General features: G+C 35.8%; 1 long non-coding RNA gene and 1 pseudogene across 1 annotated transcript; one reads left to right on the top strand and one right to left on the bottom strand.

Moving 5' to 3' along the window:
- Positions 1-5,767: 5,767 nt before the first annotated feature.
- LOC125355973 lies at positions 5,768-20,719 on the bottom strand. The gene is made up of 4 exons (XR_007211801.1): positions 20,232-20,719; positions 15,474-15,479; positions 13,916-13,923; positions 5,768-5,778 (listed from the first exon to the last, which is right to left on the bottom strand). It is a non-coding gene; the product is annotated as an uncharacterized LOC125355973 (long non-coding RNA).
- Positions 19,377-20,049, top strand: LOC125355963 (annotated as a pseudogene).
- Positions 20,720-24,165: the final 3,446 nt, after the last annotated feature.

The raw sequence follows: 24,165 nt of genomic DNA, 5'->3' as shown, positions 1-24,165 counted from the left end.
ATACCCTGTAACAGCCAGGATTTTTAAGTCATTCATAAAATGAAGTAAAATGCATTTGCCTATAACTGTAGTTTCATGTTCTCTCTGAAGGAATCATCAAATGATTTATGGTAAGTTGTGGGAAATTATTATTTCCTTTGCTAAAATCAAGATGGCACTCACTACATATAAGTGGTACATATTCACTTGATGCTCATTAAAGCTACCAGTGTTTCAAAAAATGTCACTACGTAGAATTTACTGAAGATATTTAAGAAAGATGTCTTTATTCTTACCATTTTCAGAGGACTCATGCTGAAACAGTTGTTGGCAGTCACTGCACATTTATTCCAAAACACTGCTCTGACTTAAACAGCTAGTGAATCGATCTTTCAGACTTATTGTTCCATAAGTAATATGAACCAATCTGAGGTTTGCACAGGGTGAGATAGTGAAACTTTACAGAAGCATAATGCATGTTGCTCATTAATAACTTCAGCCTGCATTTACTATACATTCTAACTTCAATGAAACTACAAGCTAAATTTAAATGAAATCTATACTAACTAAAAGTATACTAAATCTTTTTTCTGTGACCTGAACATGATATGATTGGAATTTATAAATGATTCCAGTGTACATCTATCATTATGACTTAGTATATATTATTATTTGACCTATTATTGTTTTATCTCTGTCTTCTTAGAGACACTACAGGGGAAATATAATCATAGTTTAAATATCTAAAGCATCCACAATGGTAGAAGTTTTCATGGACAATGTCTTTGGTATGATCTAATTAACACTTGATGAATTTGAACAACACAGGTTTTTTAGTAGAGTAAGAAAGAAAAAATTTCAAACTCTAGTCCAGGCTAGAGTAATACAGGGTTGATATTTTTATATAAGAGTCAAATGAGTGTCTTCCAAAGAATGATAGTTCTTTCTGTACATTTCTTAGAACCAGATGACATATGGTGACATACAGATGACTTGCTGGGCACTGACACCATCTGGTGGCCTTGTGAAATCCCTTCACTTCATTCTGTGGCTTCCCTCTTCTGATTGCTAAATTCACGAATGTGAGATTTAATAGACTAGAAGAGGTCTAGGAAAGAAACGTATTTGACTTGTATAAAACCCTCACTGGACTATAATGAGGAAGTGTGAGGAGGGAGGAGGCCATGACAACCAATGAGGGTATCCATTGTTGCTGAAGTACGTTCCATCATCTTGGATAGCTTTTGTGAGTCTTCTGTGCCCCAGCTCAGGATGCCAGACTTTTATTTCCTACATGTAGAAAAATTCTATATAGTACCCATTAAATGTCAATTTTCTAATCGATGACATTCTCAATTTGGCTTAAGCTTGGGCCTTACATTAGATCATAGCCTCTAAAAAATTTAAATTTAAATGAAAAAAATTATCTTTAAGTAGTTTCACAAAGGAGTTGCAGTTTACCAAAGCTTACCATGAATACAATCTTGAACGAAAAACATGGCAGGTTTCTTTTGTGTGCCTAAGTCCTGGAACACTAAGGAAGCTTTCAGTCTTCATGCACATCAAAGTTGGTCTGTCAATATAATAGTAGAAGGAGAGATTGTTCCAAAGTGCAAAGTCTTCAGGGAAAACCATGATTACTTTTTTCCTGTAAGTTTTAATCTCCTCTGTACTATCATAGAACCTCAAGTTTCATGTTGAATAGGATCATGATACTATTAAGACATAATAAGAGTATTTCCTTAGACCACACTGTAGACTCTTCCTTTGTAGAAATGTATGTAAGGAAAGTAATTGCTCATCAGTGAATTAACCATAATCTCGGAACAATAGAAGACATTTCAGGCCTTTTATGAGAATTGGAAGTTGTGTGGGGAAGAAATATACGTAAATTAATGTTGGAGATTGTTTTCTTGATTGGAAGTAGCCTCAAGATGCTGGCAAGTCTCATGGAGCCAAAACAATTGGAAACATTAATGCATTTTGTTGTTATTGTTTATAACCATTAATAAAATGAATATTGAACAATATATTCAAAACTTGTAAAGTATGAAGCACTTTTCCTTCCTTCCTTCCTTCCTTCCTTCCTTTTTTCCTTCCTTTCTTTTTTTTCCTTCCTTCCTTCCTTCCTTCCATTTTTTCCTTCCTTCCATTTTTTTCTTCCTTCCTTTTTTTAATTTTTCAGTTTTAAATTACATTCACGTTGAGTAATCATGGCTGGACTCGAATTTGTGATCCTCCTACCACGTTCATCCTCTAAATGCTGGGATTGTAAGCAGGATGTACCTACCATGCTTGGCTTTCTCCAGACTTCTTAACCTGAATTTTCGCACATACCCAAAACAAATACAGTGGTTTGTGTAATTTTTATTTCTTCTAAAGATGGTTGATAACTATTGCCCTGCAAGATGCACATGAAAGAAGTTAATTTACTACATTCAGTAGTGCACTAGGGCATTAATGTTTAAACTGAGCATGCATTACTGTTGGGGTAAATTATTTGTGTCATCAGAAAATCTCAGTTAAAATGTTTTGTACACAGAGAATTATGAAGAAAGGTGCTGCTCACCTCATGGTACCCAGGTATGAAGGAAAGAAGGAAGGAAGGAAGGAAGGAAGGAAGGAAGGAAGGAAGGAAGGAAGGAAGGAAGGAAGGGAAGGAAGGAAAGAAGAAAGAAAGAAAGAAAGAAAGAAAGAAAGAAAGAAAGAAAGAAAGAAAGAAAGAAAGAAAGAGAAAGAAAGTAGGTTAGTTGGAAGGGAGGGAGAGAGAGCGAGAGAATAGATGGCTCTGACAATAGAATATACTTGTGAGGAGCATGCCTCAGTGACAGTGAATTACTTCCTCCAGCTGAGCTCTGACTCCTCAACTTCTCAGCAGCCCACAATGGCAGCATCAGTTGGGACCAAGCCCTTAGCACATGCGCTTGTGAGGTCACTCCAGATCCAAGCAGTACTACTTTCTGTTTTGACCTTCACCCAAAATATTCTGAATAATTAGTTAGCAGTGATTCATAATTACTTATTTAAAAACATTTTCCATTCCTTTTCTAGGTTGTTTGGGTTTTTTTTCTGACTTGATATGACTCGAAGTGGTTTTACTTAGTTTTACAAGCTTTTTGATCAATCCTGCTGGGATTGGCACTGTGATCACCTTCAGAGTGTGTGTGTGTGTGTGTGTGTGTGTGTGTGTGTGTTACAGATATCTTTGCATGGATATATATTTTGAGATAAATTTGCCTGTCACTGAGCTGTGTGTGTGTGTGTGTGTGTGTGTGTGTGTGTATGTGTGTGTTTTCAAGGCTAGCACTCTTCCAATTGAGCCACAGCTTTTTGGTGGTTTACTGATGATAAGAGTCTCATGGACTTTTTGAGCCAGAGCTGCCCAGGTATTAATAATGTTTTTGAAAGTCATATATGTGTTGGAGCAATTGGATATTTATAGCCAAAATATAAACCTTGAAATAAGCTAAGTACATTAAAAATAACGTTAAAATATTTGGAAAATATTGAACTTGAACACTTTTCTTGTTATCCTTGTGTATGTGCACACATGTGTACTAATCCTGGAGTTTGAACTCAGGGCCTCACATTCTCGTTTGTTTTTTTTGCTCAATGCTGACGCTCTATCCTTTGAGCCAGACCCCTACTTCTGGCTTTCATTGGCTAATTACAGATAAAAATCTCACCAACTTGAATATTTTTGCCTGGACTGGCTTTGGGATGAAATCCACAGATCTTAAACTCCTGAGAAGCTGGGATAACAGGTATGTACTGCCAGCACCCACCTTCAGTATCTTAACATTATCACAATAAAAATATCTTAATAACTACTCAAGTCATTAAATATTAACAACTCCATAACTTTACATAGCTTCACATTTTTATTATAGGTAGTTGAGAGATGATGCAAAGTATATGTAAATGTGTGCTTGGGATATATACAAACATTATGTGACTTTATATAAGAAATTTGGGCATGTGCATATTTTGGTATGCACATGGTAGAGAATTTCTGGGAGCTCATCCCTCACAAGTACTAGAGAATGACTGCATTGGCATTATAAAGGTGAATAGAGTCACTTTTCAAGCAAGTCAGCATGATAGATAAAATAATAGACAAATACATATTTCTTTGTTCTGGGAATGAATAAGGTATTGTGGAATTATAGAAATGTCTTACTTAATCCAAGCCAGGCAAGACTGTAATGAGACAGTGATATCTGAACTGAAACTTGAAAATCATCACACTCTGGAGATGAGTAAAGTCTGAGAGGATGCCAGGTAGTGCCAGAGATTATGACACACTCTGGTTCACAGTCAGGGGGTGGGGAGCAGAGTGGGGATAATGTCCCTGCTGAAAAGTGATAGACCAGATTTGAGGTTGGATGCTAAGCAGGCAAGAAGCCTATAAAGTAGATTCCCTGTAACTCATCCTGGGAGTAGGATCAGTTTCAAAGACAAAGTGTCCTAGGTCAGAAAACATGTGGCCTTAAACAAAGGTAATGGTCAAGGAATGAGAGAGGGAGAAACCCATGAATAGTGTAAATCATAACAACTATTTATATAATGTTACATTGTATTGGATACTATGGTAATTGAGAGATTATTTATGATATATACGAAGATGTGAATAGATTATATGTAAACACCATGCCATCCTATATAAGGGACTTGACAAGCTGCAAATTTGGTACAACTTGCAACACAATTCCTGTAATTGCAAAGAGTTTGAAGAGTACAGATAACCTCCTTGCAGGTTGCTACCTGCATATTGATAATTAGGCATGTTGGTCAGTCATCTACCTAATAGTCTAGGGTATTATAAATTAATATTTCTTCTAATTTTTATATTGTATTCATGACAAAAAATCACAACATGAGTGTAGATGAACCTTATTTATTGCTACTGTTTAATGGTAATCATCTTTTGTCTCTGGATTCTAGCACAGGCCCTGACACTTAGCAGGTGCTTTGTAAATGCGCCAGTAGTCTTTCATGGAACTAGTCATGCAATCTTACTTCATTGACTTCCATCCTGTACTGTCTTAAGCCTGGTTTTCACAACACATAAAAATTAGGCAGTGAAACCTCCTGAGAACATTCTGTGTTCTTAGCAGATCAAACAGTTTAAGACTGAGAAGATGACCTGCCAGATGTAAAGTAATGAAAATAATAATAATTATGACTGAGGTCAACACTACCAAGTCACAGTGAATAAGAATGGTTTTTGAAAAGCATCTGCACTGAACAAAACAGCAATAAAGCACCAGCAAAACCCTCCCACAAAGCAACAACCTGTCACAGTAAAAACGTCTGTGTAGATATATTAAGACTGAAATTGAATAGGGTAATTGAAAAGATAGCCAAAGTTACTGCTTGTTTCCTATAAATGAGATGTAATGGGGCCTTATGAATCATGTTAGAACTTGCACAACTTGCACATATTTTTGATTTTGGTTTTAGGGTTGGTGCTAGCTTCTGAACTCAGGGTTTGAGTTCCTTGCTTGTCTTTTTTTTTTTCCCCCCAAAGCTGTCATTCTAACTCTTTGAGCCATGCCTGGCCCTTTCTTTTACCGGGTTAATTGGAGGTAAAAACCTCTTAGATTTATTTGCCTGAGCTGCCTTCAAATCGATTATCAGATCTCAGCCTGTGTGTAGCTCAGCACCTAGGTGTGAGCCACCAGTGCCTGGCTTTGCTTACCAGCTTTTAAAAATATTTACCAAAGTCAGATCCAAAGATACATTTAAATGCATGGAACCCACTGAACACTGTTAAGGAAATAAGTTAATGTTGTGTCTCTACATATTAATGAAGATCTCCCTTATATTGTACCAATCGGTCTTTTATTGTCTTGAAGACTGTGTAGCCAGAGGATTTTAGTATGCAAAGATGGTATTCTGGTAGGGTCCTTCTCTCGCTATGAACTAACAGACTTCTATATATTTGTATATTTACAATCATGCATAGTCATTTTTTTCCAAACTGATATTTCTATCCTGTTTTAACATCTCATAAAATTTCTATGTGATATCGGCTTGCTATTCTCTTAGCCGTTGCTCAAGACCAGTAAACCTTTAGTATTAGCCCTATAAGTAATTTAATTTCTATACATTAAAATTTTATATTATTAAAATTAGAGAAAATGCCTTGCTAACTAGAGATGTTAACAAACCTATTCATAAGTTTTAAATTAGCATGATTACTTTTTTCATATTTAAAATGGATGTTTTGAACAAAGGACAGCTTTTTAAAATGAAAACAAAACAATAATTACAGAGCATAGCAACCTAGTTGTTTGTTATCTGCAGATATGGGTTTTATTGTATTAAATTATTTGAAATTATAGTTTTACTTTTGTCCTTAAATCATTTTTGACCACAAAAAGCCCAAATGGTTAGCATATTGGGATTTTTTCTAATTATTAAGCAACATTTTCTATTTATTTTGATTCTATCACTCTGAGTCATTGGAATGCACTGGTAATAAATAAATATTATAATAAATATGCATATTTTTAGACAGTCTATCTTTTTTAATCTTGAGAACATGTTTTGGAAGTTTATTTTATTGCTGAGATAATTAAGTCAAAATGGGTGCAAACAAGTCAGTTTTTTAACATTTTATTTCAATTAGGTTTTAAGAAATTTACAGTAATTAGTAGGAAGTAATATATGTTTAATTATTATAATCATACATTTTGTACACTTCATTCTAGTTAGATTAGACATCTGTCTGATGACTTTTTAATCTGTTGCTTGTGGTAACAGTCACTAGAATATAAGTCAATTCTGAGTGCTCTTTAACAAAGAAAAAGGATTTTCAAAAGCTTAAACTTAATGCATTATTAAAGTATGAAGTTTATAGAAAAAACTGATGGAGTGTAATGCTTTCCTCAAAAACTGAAAAGAGCACTCTATTTTCAGGCTATATTACCCACTCAGCATATGAGTTAAGATATATATATATATATATATATATACATATATATATATATGGATACCGATTTATATTTCCCAGTTTTTCATTTTTGTAGAAAGTAAATGCATAGGTGTTTCCATTGTAACACCCAAGGATAAGATGAAAAATTATAGTTTTGGGTCTAGTTTCCTTTAAAATGACTTTAGTGTGGGGAAAAGCTAAAGAAAAGTAAGTTGTATCATTATTTTAAATTTGGAATTATTAGATATTTTACCAAACCAGGCACAAACTGATTGCAGAGATGAATAGCAGAGTGAACAACCAGCAGCTTGATTTACAGATCACCCTTAGAGGTTAGGGCAATACAAGAAGATTGTATTACATAAACTCACTTTATTGATCAATACGTATTGGGTTAATATGTGCTCTTGTTGTCATCTTATCAGAAAAAAAGGAGAAAAGGCTAGTCACCCTCAGGAATTTGATTTATATTTGTCTCTGCTCAGTTTCCTAATTCTCTAGTGGAGTGAGGCCTGGTCATAAATTGATTTTCAGCTGGGAATATGGCCTAGTGGCAACAGTGCTTGCCTCTTGTATACATAAAGCCCTGGGTTAGATTCCCCAGTACCACATATATAGAAAATGGCCAGAGTGGCGCTGTGGCTCAAATGGCAGAGTGCTAGCCTTGAGTAAAAAGAAGCCAGGGACTGTGCTCAGGCCCTGAGTCCAAGGCCCAGGACTGGCCAAAAACTAAAACTAAAAATAAATAAAAATAAAAAAAATTTTGATATTCAAAGATATAATCAGAATTTCAACTGGCCTGGATGTTATGCTGTATGTAAATGGATTGACATTTTATCAAGAAGCTCTGACCCAGAAGAAAGCCAACCAGACCTCTACTCAGAAACCTTGGTCCAAATTTCATTTCTCTTTGTCATCACTCTATTTGTGCAAGGCATGGAGCCTCACTGCAGCTCTAGGGGAGACACAATGATTCCTCTGCTTATAATCACAGTTTGTTTGCATACACAAAGTAAATGAGGGAGTCTGTGAAAAATATTTGGGATTGAAAAGTGCAACTGCATTATCCTAGTCATACACAGTAATATGCAATTTGTATTGTTTTCCTTCTTTTCCAAGCACTATGCTGTGTGTGTTATCTTTGTATGCCTTAATTCTCAAAGAATCCATTTCCAATACAGAAAGCATTAGCAGACTTATATAATAAATGAGAAAATCGGCATAATCCAAAGAGTGCTGAAGCTTGCATACACACAAAAGCATTTAAACCTAAACCTATGCTTTTAGAGAGTATACTTCAACATCTGTCTTACCGGCTAAGATAGTCTGACAATGAAATATTACCCATATTCATCACAAGGTATTTTAATAATAATCCAGTTCTTCCTAATTGCATTACAAGAATTATTCATCTGGTATTTATCTAGAGAAAGACTGGATTTCTTCATGTCCCTACTTTTGAAGGGCTATTTTCATTTCATTCTGTGTATTAGTTGTAAATCTTCAAGTTTCTAAACACAGTGGCTGAGAAGTCATTAAATTTCTGTGTATTGTTTTTTAATCCTTGGTACTAATGGCCATCATCCTCCTCATTAAAATATAGAGATGCCTTAGTAGATGGAAATAATATTTCATATGGGTTTTCTGTGTGTGTGTGTGTGTGTGTGTGTGTGTGTGTGAGAGAGAGAGAGAGAGAGAGAGAGAGAGAGAGAGAGAGAGAGAGAGATTGAAAAATGGTATTGACTGGTATGTTACTGTTTTACTCAGTGATAATTTAAAAAAATTGTTAAAATATTAACAATTTATTTCTTCCTTTTCATAGATGTTAGGTTTCTGTAGTTTGAAATAGTCAGTTAAAGGATTCTCAAAAACCATCTAGTTCAAGTTCCTTATTTTTATAAATGAGAAACTTGCAAGGTAGGAAGTCGTTTTTCTAAATTCAAATGGAAACATTGTCTGAATTTGGTTCTGAATGGAGGAAGCAATGAAAACAATTTCCTTGGAGAACATGAGCTAGTACAGCCATTGTGTCTTTCTTTCAAATCCCTGATGTGTGGGGGTGGAGGGGTGGGAATTTCGTGCCTGTAATCCTATCTACTCAGGAAGGCTGAGGTCTGAAGATTGCAGTTTGAAACCAGCCTTGGCAGGAAAGCCTGTGAGATTATTATTTCCAGTTAACTGCCAAAAAAGCTGAAAATGGATCTGTGGCTCAAGTGGTAGCACAGTAGCTTTAAGCACAATAGCTCATGGACAGCACCCAGGCCCTGAGTTCAAGTACCAGGACTAGCACAAAAAATAGTCTCAGATGTGCTCAGTGGAAGAGTGTCAGTCTAGCAAACACAAGGACAAAAAGCCAAGGTCCAATATTAGAAGAAGAAACTAGGAGAGAAAAAGGACAAGTCCCAAATGCTTGCTCCATTTGAATCTTTAAGATTTTCACATCCTCAGAGGTCTTATTTGGATTACTTTTGCCCAAAGCAGGGACTATTGAGACTTGAGATGTGGCATGTGTATGGATACCATTCTGAGTTTGATATTTGGGAATACTGCAAATCATTATTATTATTAATGTTATTAATACCATTTTGTGGAATTGTGAAGTAGCAAGATTATGAGGAACGAGTTTGTTCTTGAGTGCGAAGACTGAGAGTTATCCTATCTGCCTTGCCTTTCTAAGAAAACGGTCATTTATGCTCTAGCCACTGATAAAAAGACAAATGACTCCCAAAGCAATACTTACAAAACCATTTGGTGTAAACCAACTGAACAACTTATGGGGGGAGAGGGAAAGGAGAAGGGAAGAGGGGAGGAGATGAGGGAGGAGGTAACAAATTGTACAAAAAATGTACCCACTGCCTTATGTATGAAACTGTAACCCCTCTGTCCATCACATTGACAATAAATAAGTAATTAATCAGAAAAAAGAGTAAAAGAAAGAAAAAAACTTATAGAGGTATTATGTAAAATATAAATTGTTGTAGAAGTAAAATTTTATGGAGCTTATCTCTGAGACATTATAAAGTCATTACTTTGGATATTTAACTACTATTTACTCTTTTTCTTGTAGTTTCATTTTAAGTACACCGCCAGAAAAGTATTGGAAGTTTACAACGTACAAACATGAGTCCTTCTCACATTATAGGAAGAGATGCCAGATGGAATATATATATGATTACTTCAAGTTTTAATGATTCATCCTATACCTGTACCCATTGCAAAATGCCTTTCCAAGTCTTCCCCTTGGGAGCTGGAATTTATTCTGTACCCCTTAAGATTTGTTTCTTTCCAGAAAATGCTGTTCTTGGGGAGCCATTTCTGAACAACACCTCAAACCCCAAGCTTATTCTGTTCTCTCTTTTAGATTCCTGCTTCCACCAATAAAACATTCCTGAGTCATCCTAGATGAATAAGAAACTCTGGTGTGGGGCCTAGTGGGAGACCAGCCAGTCCCTTTCTTGTCAGTGAACCCAGCTGAGATCAGCTGAGTGGGGCTCAGATCAATCTAATGTCTCAGATGGCCCTGGAGAGTCTGTTTAGACTTGTAAGAGTGGCTAAATAATGGATCACTTGTGCATAAGGGATGGATAAGTAGTCATTATTATTTTTAGTATTTCTGTTCTATTCATACAATATACTTCATGACAGACAGCACTTACATTTGAGAGCATGCATTTTTGTTTGCATGTACGATAATTTTTTTCAAGCCTTTCCATTATCTGTCCTCCAAATAAACTCATTTTCACCAAAAAATATTGTATAAGAAGTATCTGGAGGAATTGTTTAAGGTAATATATAAAAAATAAATGCTTTGGGTAATATGTACTTTATCAGTAATCAGAATTTAATATAACCACCTATCCCAGGAAGTGGTCACTTCTCAGATAGACATGTATTCCAAGATTTTCTCATTCTTTAGTTCCTCAATATAAGGATATTTGGAAAGTAAATTCACCTTATCCTCTTACTCCTTTTGTAGAGCTAGCTGCAGTAATGACATTAAACAAACTTTGAGTATGACCTTGAGAAGACTTTAATTGATACACTTTGAGAGTCAATTTTAAAATATTTTCTAGTTTTCAAAGCACAGATCCTGTTTCCTTCCTTTGTTATAAGCATTTCTCCACTTGGAAACATGGCTATTTTCCATCCGTTTGAGCAAATCATTCTCAGTGATAAAAAAAAAAATGATATCGTACATTGAGCTCACCACGTTCAATTTTGGCATTTAAGCAGAGTTTTGGCATTCAGACTGCACTGAAGCAAGGATATTTACATATGAAGATATATACTTGTCCAAGTGCTTTCTCTATCCTTATTACTCCCGTTGTGGTGCTTTTGATAAGAACAGGTTCCTTCTCTGCAATCTTCTTATTAAATTAACTTTATTTTCAAGAAGCTCTAAAGATGAAAAGCACTCCGAATGTTAAATATCATTTAAATATTTTAAGTAGTGCTTTGCAAGTGTGACATTTTGCATGTAGCAAAAAAAGGAAACAGGTAGACAGTATGAATGCAAGACTGAGGAAACAGCAACAAAAATAATTGAAGACTGCTTTGATAGAACTCAAAGATTCTCTGCTGTCATCTTAGACTGTTAAAATGAGCATATCAGGACATGACATTAAGTAGCAACAGAAAAGACACAGAGCAAACTAATAGGTTCTTTTAACATATATTAAACAAATATTTATTGAGTGCCAATGGAGTAAAACCCTCTTCTGAGTGCCCAGAGAAAAAAGAGCATCACAGAGGAAAACCTGTCTAAACTTTCCAGGAAATATACCTTCTTTTTTAGAAGGCTTTGGAAACCAAAAGTGCTATGTTCTAATCCTCCGCCCACTTCTAGCACCTGGACCTTGCTCTTATAAAGCTGCACAGTGAAGAGCTGCTGTGATTGCTGTCTGCCTAATGCTGATGATGTTACTGGTAGCCTCAGGCTGGTCATTACAAGGACCATCTGGGAACAACTTCTAGCTTCAGTTCCAAGTGAGGATTTCATGTGGCCTCCTCATCTACAACCTGAGCCATCTCCTCAGTCCTTTGGCTTTCATGTTATTATTAATTAATTAAGTTTGTTTTACAGATAGGACCCTTGGCTTTTGCCCCAGGTATCTTTGAACTGCAATCGCCTTTCCTCTGTCTGCAAAGTAGCTGAGATTATAGCTGTATGCCAGGATGGCTAACAGACACAGTTTATTTTACTAGACTTAAAAAATCTGTTGATTAACTTTTTCATTCAGTGGAATACTTCTTTGGGTAAATCATGTCTTACAGTCTTCAAATCTCTTATATCTGAGTTGTGGAATCATATCTCTTGTGGATTTCCTATAATTTTTGTTCCTTTTGGAAGTAAAAGTTTCATTTCCTCTGATACTTTGGTTCCTATTTTATCATTTGTAAATTCATATGCCTATTCCACTTATTTCCCTTCTGTTAATATGAGTACACTCCACATCTTCCTATTTATTGTATGTTATTTCCGAGCTTTGCTCTGTTTTTAATTTTGGCCACATATCGGCTTTGTTCATATGCCATCTCATAGGTCTCTGTCAACATATCTTGAAAAGGCATCACATATTATTAGCTGAAATAAGTGTTCTTTTGGCTTCAAATTTCCTGTCTTTGGGTGGCGTGCTCTGCTGGATGCTCTTACTCTGCTGTGTTGAATGAAGAACTTACAATGGATATATCTATTATATTCTCTTGAGAATATAAAATACTGCAGATTACTCTCATGAACTAGTGAGTACTTTCTCTATAGGTAATTGATTCACAGACTGCATCCATGGAAGAAAGAAAGAGAAAAGAAGAAAAGCTGGGCACTGATATCTCATACCTGTAATCCTAGCTACTCAGGAGGCTGAGATCTGAGGATCACAGTTGAAAGACAGCCCAGGCAGTAAAGTCCATGAGACTCTTATTTCCAATTAATGACCAGAAAAGTGAAAGTGGTGCTGTGACTCAAAGTGGTAGAATGATAGCCTTGAACTGAAGAGCTTAGACACAGCACCCAGGCCCAGAGTTCCAACCCCACCATGACTGGAAAGGGAGGAGCAGGAGGAGGGGGAGGGGGAGGAGACATTTTGCTCGCCCTGTTCTCAAACTGTGATCTCTCATATCTCTGCCTGTTAAGCGGCTGAGATTGCAAAAGTGGGCCATTGTGCTCAGCCAAATATTAATGTAAAAGAAAATGAAAGTTAAAGATGTATTGTGCTGCAAACATACACTGGATTTTTATGTTGCTCATAATAAGACTGGGATGAGTTTGGCCCAGCTCTACCATCTTCCCTTCCCCTTCATGCTTAATGTTATGATGATACATAGTTGTTTCTTACAAAAATCTTTTAATTAATTTGATGAGAAAATGGAGGTATCAATCCTTAAATGTATATGTGGATTAAAACACAGAGAGAAAAAAGGGCTCTGAATAGGAGAAAAGGAATGTAGAATGAAGGGAGAGAGTACAATATAAATAACAAAGGAGTAGAGAGCTTAGTAAGTAATGGTATTTGGAGAAAGGGTACAATGATGGAGAACTGGATCATGAGGATAAAACAGTTATAGACCATGTTTGCTCTTTAACTCGGAGAAATATTGTTTTTTTCCTGGTTTGGAATATTGAGAGATGGTTTTTGGCATAATGACATTGACACTGCATTCATTGCATTTCTTTGTATGACCACAAAAAGATAAAGCCCTTTTTTTATCTACCTAAATATTCCTAGAGACAAACATTTGCAGGAAAGAAGACAGAACCAATGTTATCCTTAGTAGAAAAATGTTCATAAGTTTGAAGATGATAGCTTGGAATATAAGGTAAGGTTCAGATTAATTTTTTTATCTCTATAGTTTTCCAAGATTGTGCATTTGAGAGCTTTCCATTTTCCTTTTTATTTTCTTCTTTATTTTTTTCTGTTCTTTTATTTATTTATTTTTGGCAGTGTAGGGTGTGAACTCATGGCCATGTGTTTTGTTGGCAATTTCTCTATTGCTGACCCAAACTCCTAGCTCTTTTGCTTTTCTTACTATTTATCTTTGGTCAGTCTTGTGGCTTGTACTCTAGGACCCAACACTGTCCCTGACCTCTTCAGCTCAGGCTAGCTCTGTACCACTAGATCCACAGCACCACTTCCCGTTTTCTGGTGGATAGAGAGAAGAGTCTCATGGACTTTCCTGCCTGGGCTTACTTTGAACCAACATTTTCATCTCTCAGACTCCTGAGTAGCTGGGATTACAGGCATGAGCCACTGGTACTTGGCTTCTTTTGCTTTACTTCTGAGGTAGGGTCTTGAGTTCATACTTAGTCTGGCCTGGATCATAACCTGCCAATTTATGTTTTCTGGGTAGGTATGATGTCAGGAACATGCTATTAAACCCAGCTATTACTTGAGATGAGGTCTCACTAACTTTTTTGAATTGCAACCCTCTCAATCTTTGTCCCATCACTAGCTGGAATTACAAATGTGAGCAACTACACTGGCTTTCGGAGCTTCATTTAAGAATTCTAACACAAAACTTTATGTAGGACTTGGCGAAGGAACAGTTAATTAAGGGACTTGATGTTTCTTGAACTCCATTAACATTTTCTGTTTGTTCAGCCATGTGCTTATTGGCAGTATAAATTTGGGACAGTATATTTTCTTGGATTGTATAGAGAAATAATATATTGCAGTGAAAGTTTGGTATGAATTTGTAAAGATATAGTTTATTGTATAGGAAAACCTAGTTTATAAGCAAGTGCTATAGGAAGTTATTACTGTTGCAGTATTAATTTACTTTCATGGTCTCCCTTGTATTATACTTGTAAAGGAGAAGAAACAGATTGGTTAATACCTTTTTCTGTATTTCTCCTAAAGAATGAATATTTTTTGACTAATATTTCAGTGTGCTTCTCACTGACTCTGTTTTTGGTGTGTGTGGTCACACTCATTAAACATTGAACATTTATTACAGTGGCGGACCATGGCCAACCCAATAACTAATGCTAAAAATATACAACCATCTTCTTTGTTGCTCAAAGATTCTTCTTGATTCTAATTCCTACTTGTCACTCAAGTGATAATTTTGTCTTCAAGGAATAGAATTATTTGATAACTCCCATTTCTATATTGTAGATGATTCTTGTCAGTGTGTCAGAAACCAAAACAAATAGAAAAAACAAAAAGAAATTATGTTAAAGCAAAAAGTTGTGCTGAAACTTGTAGAAATTTCAGTTTTATGATCATGTAACATCTGTCCCTTTACTTGATAGTTTTTTTTTAATATATATTTCTGCACTTCTATCTGGAATTCCTGGGACCTGCAATTCTCCAAAACAAGTTATTTTAATTTTAGTTTTTCTTACTGCTATGTTTCTTGAACCAAATGTAATTAGTTAAACTCTTCCCTGTGTGTATAAATATGCGGACAGACACAAGATTAAGCATACTTTGCATAATATACCCTTTATACAAGGGTATATTTGGAATGCTGAGGAGAAGCCCAATACTCTTAATTTAGCATGTCCTTGCCCCATCTCTTTCTCTCTTTCTCCCACTCTGCTTCCCCACCAAACAAGTCTCTCTCTCTCTCTCTCTCTCCCCCCTGTGTGTGTGTGTGTGTGTGTGTGTGTGTGTGTGTGTGTGTGTGTGTTGAGATGGGGAATGTAAGGATATGTACCAAAGTCAAGACAGGAGAAGTACCCATTCCATTTAGATCACATCTCATCATTTTACCACCTTCCCTTGCTAGTTATCATTCTGTAATAGTTCCAACAAAGGACATTTGTCTCTAGGGCCACCAATATAATCCTGGAGGCAAGGAAAACAAGGTGAGTGATGATAATGGATGAGGTAGCATACAGTCAAGCTGACCTTTAGTAAATTGCTTTTATTCTGTCTTATTTTTCTTGCTTGTAAAGTTATGATATAATCATAATTACCCAATAAAATTATTGTGAAGATTGAACATAATGATTTGTGAACAATGCCAGAAATGTCCTAGGTGCTCAGGACCACTTCCTTATAAATAAGATTTTTGGATAGATCATGCATTTCAGAGACTTGGCAACAAGTGAGGGCCATAGGAAAGAATCCTGAATGAAGGAAAACCTAGTTTCCAACGCTGGTGCCTGTTGCTTAGTACCTTCCCTCATGGAGATTGGGGTGGACAAGGAGTACAGAGATCAAAGAAGGTGGAGTGCTGCAATGAGGACAAGTCAAGATGGAAATTTAGTTTCGGATTCTTTTCTCTGAAAGCCGTTTTCATGTACTTTCTAAAAAATTTCCTCAGGGCTCATAATCTCAAGAACTTGGTGATGAGAAGTCTCTGAGCCCTCAGAAGGATGCTACCTCTTAGCACTTAGTTTTAAAAAAGGTGCACAAAATATTCTAAAGAGGATAGCATCTAGAAATTCTGAAAGAACCCTTTATTCAAGGTGCAGAATGATGAATGAATAGTCATAATTTAATATCAATACAATCCAAGATGGTAGTCCATTCATTTCAGTAAACAATGAACACTAAGATGCATGTCGTTGTTACTTATAAATGAATGTCAGTGAGAGCTGAGATCTTACGCATGTTTATATAACTAATAATAGAAATAAACCCTGTTCTGTTCCTTAAACACCTCAACTAATTGTTTTAAGCTTTTAACATAAGTATTTTAAGGTCATTCTGCACCATTTTCTTTTCTTTTGACCCATCTCATCTGCATACTGTACTGCATACTGCATTGCGTATATGTAGATACTATTGGCATAGATACTATGGGCATCTGAAATGCATCATAGATATATTTATAACTTGGTCCTCAGGGACCAAATCTACCTGTATGGACTTCACAATTGTTTGATTTCTACCAGCCATGGTCAACGAACAAGAAACTTTAGTGGACTTTATGATTTTATCACTAATTAATAATTGAAAGGCTGGCGGCTGTACTATAAAAAGGGGATTCTGTGTAATTGTATTTAAGATAATGTATTATATATATTTACACACACACACATATATATATAAATTTTTAAAGCTTAGTTGAAGACTTTGGTTGAAATTTCTGTTAACAATTTGCAAGAAGTGGGTATAAAACTAGGAATAATAAGTAGAATGATGCTATCTTTGGACTAGTGCTTTTTTTTTTTAAGCCCGTAACTTGAAAGTTTGAGAGTAGTCAAACTGAGTATATTTTACACTATTCTTTAGTTGAAGAAAATTTGATTCTGCTTCTTATAATGTGGAATTCAGAAAGGGTGCCAGCTGGTAAAACTTTCTTCTTGCTTGTCATCAATGCCTGAGGGAGGAGAAATGAGGAGCCCCAGGGAGAAAATGAAAACACATGGCCCACAAAGTTATTTTGAACAATGTGAGACTTCACAGAGAATGAAATAGATCTTCTTTAACTTGTGCCTGTTCAGAGCAAGGAATGAATTTTTTCCCCATTATTTTTAGTTTTAGATTAAACATAGTTCCATTTGAAATGCGTTTCCTTTAAATTGTTTGTTATCTCAGACATGTAAAATTGATGCCCTCGCTTTTGTTTGACTTATGAATTTTCTTAAACAGTAGGATAATCCCATTATATATTTGTTTTCAGTCCATAAGTCTTGTGCATGGTATAACATGATGCAATATAATACACAAGAGAAAAGGAACACATTTTGGAAGAATGTAGAATCATAAATATTCTCAATCATTATGAAAATGTAGTAAAATATATTACAGACTTACTTTTACTTTATGATACTTTCCTTTTTGTCTTAAGCATTCTGACATATTACACATGTATAATGAATTTAATAATTGCTTCACTAGTGTGGTGGTTATTTTTCATATATAAGCCAAGCCTCCACTACGATTTTAAAGTATACCATATTGTTTTTTCATGACCGTACCTCTCCAAAAACTGATTAAACCTTTGTATCTCAGTAGATTAATATCATATGTGGAACGCAAATGGAAGATACATGAAGTAAAATGGGAGAGACATGGTAACAAGCACCCAGAAGAAGGAACAGAAAACTGTTTTCTGTTATCACCTTTGATTTCCTTTTCTACTTTCCTTTTCTTTCTTTTTCTTTCCTTTTCTACTCCTATCAAGCAAATGAAACCTCATAGAGATCAAAGACATGGAATAGAGAAGACTTGTTCCTGTGGTATTGTGTTCCTGTTAAGACATCCCCTGCCACAGCTTTTACTTTGCAGTTGTTTGTTTTAGGTATAAAATAACAAGGATAAACAAGAGCATGTGTGCCAGCCTGGGCTGGGTAAGGATGGCACTCACACCTATAATACTAGCTACTCAGCAGAGACCTAAGGATCATGATTCCAAGCCAGCTCCATCTGGAAAGTCCCTAAGATTGTCATCTCCAATTAACCACCACAAAACCGGAAGTAGAGCTATGGCTCAAGTGGTAGAGTGCTATCCTTGAGCCCAAGAGCTCAGGGATAGCATCAAGGCCTTGAGTTTAAGCCCCTGACACCCCTCCCCCAAACCAAATAAACAAACAAAAACCCCCAGGAGAGCATGGGACTTGACATTTATAAAACACTGAGATGAGACATACAGAGTTGAAGATCCTCTACCTTAATGATTGCTGCGTTGAAAGTAAAACTTCCTTATTATTTATCGCCACAGTAGTCAAACTGAATCTAGCAGTAGCAATCCAGAATTGCAAGAGAATCAGTTCAACTTTTCCCATTCCACCACAACTGCTTCTGCTTTTTTGATGATGTGATATGTTGTGTGTGTTTGTGTGCATATGAGTGTGCATGCATGTGTAGTTTGAGTGCATGCGTGGACTTGTATGTATAAGACATTATTTGTAGGTTGCATGCTAAGCTTGTGCATGTCAGCACATGTGATCCATGTGTCCTGCTCTGTGTACCATTTCCTTTTCCCCTTCTTTCCTGCCTCTCCCCCTCCATCTTTTCTTCCCTCTTTCCCTTTCCCTTCCCTCTGTCTTTTTACTTCTTTATTTTTACAGGTGAAATAAGAGTTGAGTGAGAAAGAGTGGTAGGTGACATGCACTTATACCAAGTCCTTGTTCCCTGTCATGACAATGAGGATCAGAAGCACTTAGTGAATTTTTTAAATCTGGGATTGTTTCAGAAGTAACCAAAATATCTTCATTAAGTTAAAACTTCATCATTGAATGATAGGTTCATCTCCTATTTAAATAGTAACCCAGACAGTATCATGATAACAGTAACAGTATCATGATAAATAATCCTGTTCAGAGAATATTTTAACTTAAAGTAAGTTTTAAATTCACTAGAACTCACTGAGTTCTGATTTGTAAGAGAAGAATCACCTCTGTGAATAATCAAAAATTAAGGAAACACAACTATTTGGGTAGTTACTTGGAGAATCTTCATAATAAAATAAGTGAGAGATTCTGCCGCGTGGGTCTCAGAACCAGTAGGCTGCTTGCTGCTGCAAGTGTGCCTCCTCGTTCCCTCCTGTAGCCGCTGCCGCCATGCCCAGAGAGCTCCTTCTCCAGGACATGGCCCCCAACTTCGAGGCCAGTACCACCATCTGCCACATCCGTTTCCACGACTTTCTGGGAGACTCATGGGGCATTCTGTTCTCTCATCCACGAGACTTTACCCCCCCGTGTGCACCACTGAGCTTGGCAGAGCTGCAAAGCTGGCACCAGTGTTTGCCAAGAGGAATGTTAAAATGATCTCCCTTTCTATAGACAATGTGGAGAACCATCTTGCCTGGAGCAAGGATATCAATGCTTACAATGGTGATGAGCCCACAGAAAAGTTACCTTTTTCCATTATTGATCATAATGAACCGTGACCTTGCCATCCAGTTAGGCATGCTGGACTCTGCAGAGAAGGATGACAGGCATGCCTGTGACTGCTCGAGTCGTGTTCATTTTTGGCCCTGATAAGAAACTGAAGCTATCTATCCTGTACCCCACTACCACCGGCAGAAACTTCGATGAGATCCTCAGAGTAGTTCTATCTCTCCAGCTGACATCAGAGAAAAGGGTTGCCACTCCTGTTGATTGGAAGGATGGGGATAGTGTGGTGGTCCTTCCAACCATTCCTGAAGAAGCCAAAACGCTATTCCCTAAAGGTGTCTTCATCAAATTGCTCCTATCTGGCAAGAAATACTTCCGCTACACTCCGCAGCCCTAAGTCTGCCCAGAAGTTACATGGAAAATATCAGTGCCAACACAGCCAGCGTCGTCATGCTGCTGTACTACTGACTTATTAAATGGAAGTGGCCCTAAAACTTTCTTGGGATTCTTTACTCTGTGCCTTCACCAGCATTTTATTTGTTCCTCCATCTCAGCACCCTTCTGGCTGGCTCTCTGAACTCTATTGTGTATCAGAGACTCTGCAGGGTTTGTAAATCAGCAAGGTCATATATAGTGATGGGTGAGGAAGCTTGCTTCACTCAGTCATGGAATGATTACCAATTTTTGTAGTGGTCCTGATTCAAGAAATCTTCTCCATTGCTCATTTTGGATGACAGTAGAATCAGAGGTTCCAATTCCTCTGTAAATCTAAGTAAATAACTTAGGAACTTAGAGAAATTCTTATTCATTAATACTCAGTATTTTTCTAATCATGATTGGGGAAAAACTTTAATTCTGTACTTTTCTAGTAATAACGGAAACTAGAAGAGTGGCAGGGAAGAGTCTTTAATTAATGTGCTATAAAAATTGCTATAAATTTCTAAATGGAGAGTGTGCAGAAGAGGCTTCCTGGCAGGGAAAGGTGTACATGAAGATGTGAGCAGGACAAGTGCCACTGTTTTCCATTGAGTATTCCCTCATCACCTCCCTCCAGTAACAGATGCACATCACTGCACAGCTTATGAGGAGAGGGGACGTGGTCATGAATGTTTGTCACAGGATTGTTCTCACAGGGTTACGCTATTTTCTGAATTTTGCTTGTGGGGGATCAGCAAATAAAATCCTTTGTTGAAACTGGAAAAAATAAGAGAGATGTTTGAGATGCTCACCTATGATTTCTAGATCATAAGAAAGTTGGCTATTGCCCTTCCTTGCAGTGTTTACAATAATAATAAACTACTTTATAAAAAATACTTTGGTCATTTAAAAATTCTGTCAAAAATCTACCAAAATTTTGTCTTTGCAATATAGTTGATAGATGTGATTGAACATACTCAGGAGGCTGGGGAAGAAGGATCAAGAGTTTGAGTCTGGGCAATATTGTGACATTCTGACTCATGAAACCAAAACAAGAGAACATGACAGGAAGAGTCCAGTATATTTAATGACTGTGTGTGAGAGATTTTCTTTCTGGGAAGAAATACACTCCTGTATTCTAAATAAAAATAAATGAATGATTTCATTATTAAATTACAACTGCATATTTACTTTGAAGAGAAGATAAATTTGTTTATACTTAAAAAAACTTTTTTCTTTATTGTCAAAGTACAGTACAGAGGGGTTACAGTTTAATATGTAAGGCAGTGAGTACATTTTTTCTTCAACTTGTTACCTCTCTCCTCATTTTCCACCTCTTCCTCCATCCCCCTTTCCCTCTCCCCCTAAGAGTTGTGCAGTTGGTTTATACCAAATGGTTTTGTAACGTATTGTTTCTGGAATGGTTTGTCTTTTTATCCTTTGTCTCTCAATTTTGGTATTCCCTTTCCGTTCCATAGTTCTAATACCCATATAAACAGTATCCAGGGTACTCAGATGAGATGTAGTTGTAGCTGGGGTAGAACCACAGGAAGAGAATACAAGAGAAACAAAACTAAACAAAACAATTGAACAAACAGACAAAAAAAAAGAAGAAAAAGAAAAAAGGTACAGTTTCACATGGCATGTTGAAAATAATTACAACAGTGATATAACTCTTATTTTTAATTCCACAAGTAGTATGTTAATATACATCATGGAATTTCCAACAAAAAGAGTTTTGAATAAAACAGGAAAGATTTGATTCTTATTCTTCCTAATGCAGGAGAAGAATTATAAATATTTCATCATATATCTTTCCAGTGATATAGACATATGTAATTAAAAAAATCTCAGTGCTTTCATATGAGGAAATATTTAACAGAATGAACCACATATTAAGTGTTATATGAACCACCTATTAAATGATATATACATGTATAACTTATATTGCATCTTCAAAATATTTGAATATCTTAGTATTTGTCAGAAGCATATAATTGACCACCTAAACAAAGGAAAGGAACTATTTATAGAAGATAAGTATTATACCACATAAAGATGCAGAAAGATCTAAGCTCCTAGCTTTTAAATGTCTTCAATCTTATTATTTCCTTTCTGAGGTTTATTCTCAGAGATGCCCTCTTCATGTGTCAAAAAATATGACCAATTCTTTGAGGTTTCTCTAATTCTCACACAAATGAAGTAATTATATCTCTTCTGAGGTTCATATAAAAATTAGAGTTGCCTCTCAGTAAAAAGAAATTAACACGTCAAAGTGCATTGAGACATTTCTCACATCATGAGAATCTGAAATCAATAAAATAAGTAGAATAAATCTGCTTTTTTCCAGATGTATTCTGGGCAAGTTGAATAATGAGTGGAATGGTTTCACGGAAGGTTTCCATTCCTGTAGGAACGAGATACAAAGAATGGGCAACTTGTGTCTAATTTTCCTTCTTTCAGAACTATGTAGGAAATGTTGTTTCTGTGACAGGCTTTTCATGTTTTTATTATGTTGCCAGTGTTGGGTTTTTGTTGCTGTTTCTGGTTTCTGTTTTTCTAAATTGTAGGAAATAATAGGACAGACATGCCTTGTATATAGTCTCTTAAACACTTCTCTTTGAAGGAATATTATTCACATTTTAAAATTATATAGTAGTTGCACAAAGGAATTGTGATTTAACAAAGCGGTTTATGTATACAGTGCTCCTTGGTCAATGTCATCCCTTTCAATTTTTTAAGGTAATAGTGTGTCCTTGTCTAATTAATGCTCTGAAGAAAATCCTACTCTAAAGATGAAATGGAAAGGAAATCTGTCTCTTGTGTTAAAAACTGGCTTATTTTCTTGTCTTCCTTTTTTATCTCATCAAATTCTTAGGCTACAAGGGTCAATAAATCATAGTCACTTCACTTTTCCTTTTGTAAATATTTAGATTTAATGGGAAAAAAGTAGATTCATTAAATAAGTCTTTTTTCATGATGTTCAGGTTTCTTCTTCTTATCTGGACTTTATAATTAAGGATCTAGAGCAGTTAAGCCTTGAGACTCGTTAGTGAAAATCAAGTACAGATTTGTCTAGACTCTGTAGGTATCATAAAATGTTTCTGATGTGCAAGTTTAAGACTATGCCTGGATTAATATCTGTATGATGTCTGGGAAATGGTCAAATCTGGCTTACTCAGCCTATTCCTGTGTATCTTTTTAAAGCTTTTAGTACCTCCCAGAAATAACATGTGATTAGGGACTTTTCTTTTTGTCCTCTTGTATTTCTGCAGAAATATGTAAAAGTATTACACAGATGTGCATAGTGTACCTGTTCTCAATGTTTGGAAGCAAGTATATTTGTATATTCACTTAATTTGGAATAATGTTTTAGGATGCCAGATCTAGAGTACTTTGCAGATGTTGGGAAAATATTACTTTAGGTGAAAGATGGTAGGGAAAACTTTTTTCTTAATAGAATTTTGAACTGTAGGATAAAAACTTTGTTTTTCATTGCCCTAAGTACAATCACCAGGGGGATTTTGGAAAACTGAGATTTTCATTTTTTTCATTTCTTTATGTCAGAGTGAGGTACAGAGGGGTTACAGTTTTATTCATAGGGAAGTGCATGCATTTCTTATCCAACTAAAAATTTCAGTGAAATTTCAGGAAAAAATTAGATGATGAGCTAGTTTTACTATTGATTTTAATTTGCAGTAGACAACAGTGTTGACTGTAAATGTTACTACTGTAAATATTCTTTAGTTATTATATCAGGTTCTAAATGATATTAATTCATTAACTATAATTATGTATCTTAATAATGTGTTTGGTATGATAATTATGGAGTTATTCTTTACCTTCTATACTTATGTTACAGATACATATGTATGTGTGTGTATGTGTGTGTAACGTGTGTCTGACAGAGATTAAGGCATACACATCTACCTTGGAAATATTTGGGAATTTCACCTGTTTTCCATAATGTGAGTTACTTAATTGTATTCTTTTATATTACCTAACCCATAGTCAACTCTGTCATTTGAATTATCATCATTTCTAAATTTGAACTAATATAATTATAAATGATATTTCTAAATTAAGTGGTGACATT

This window comes from Perognathus longimembris, chromosome 1 (assembly GCF_023159225.1).
Source record: "Perognathus longimembris pacificus isolate PPM17 chromosome 1, ASM2315922v1, whole genome shotgun sequence".
NCBI classification, from domain to species: domain Eukaryota; kingdom Metazoa; phylum Chordata; class Mammalia; order Rodentia; family Heteromyidae; genus Perognathus; species Perognathus longimembris.
This window is presented reverse-complemented; position numbering and strand designations above follow the sequence as displayed.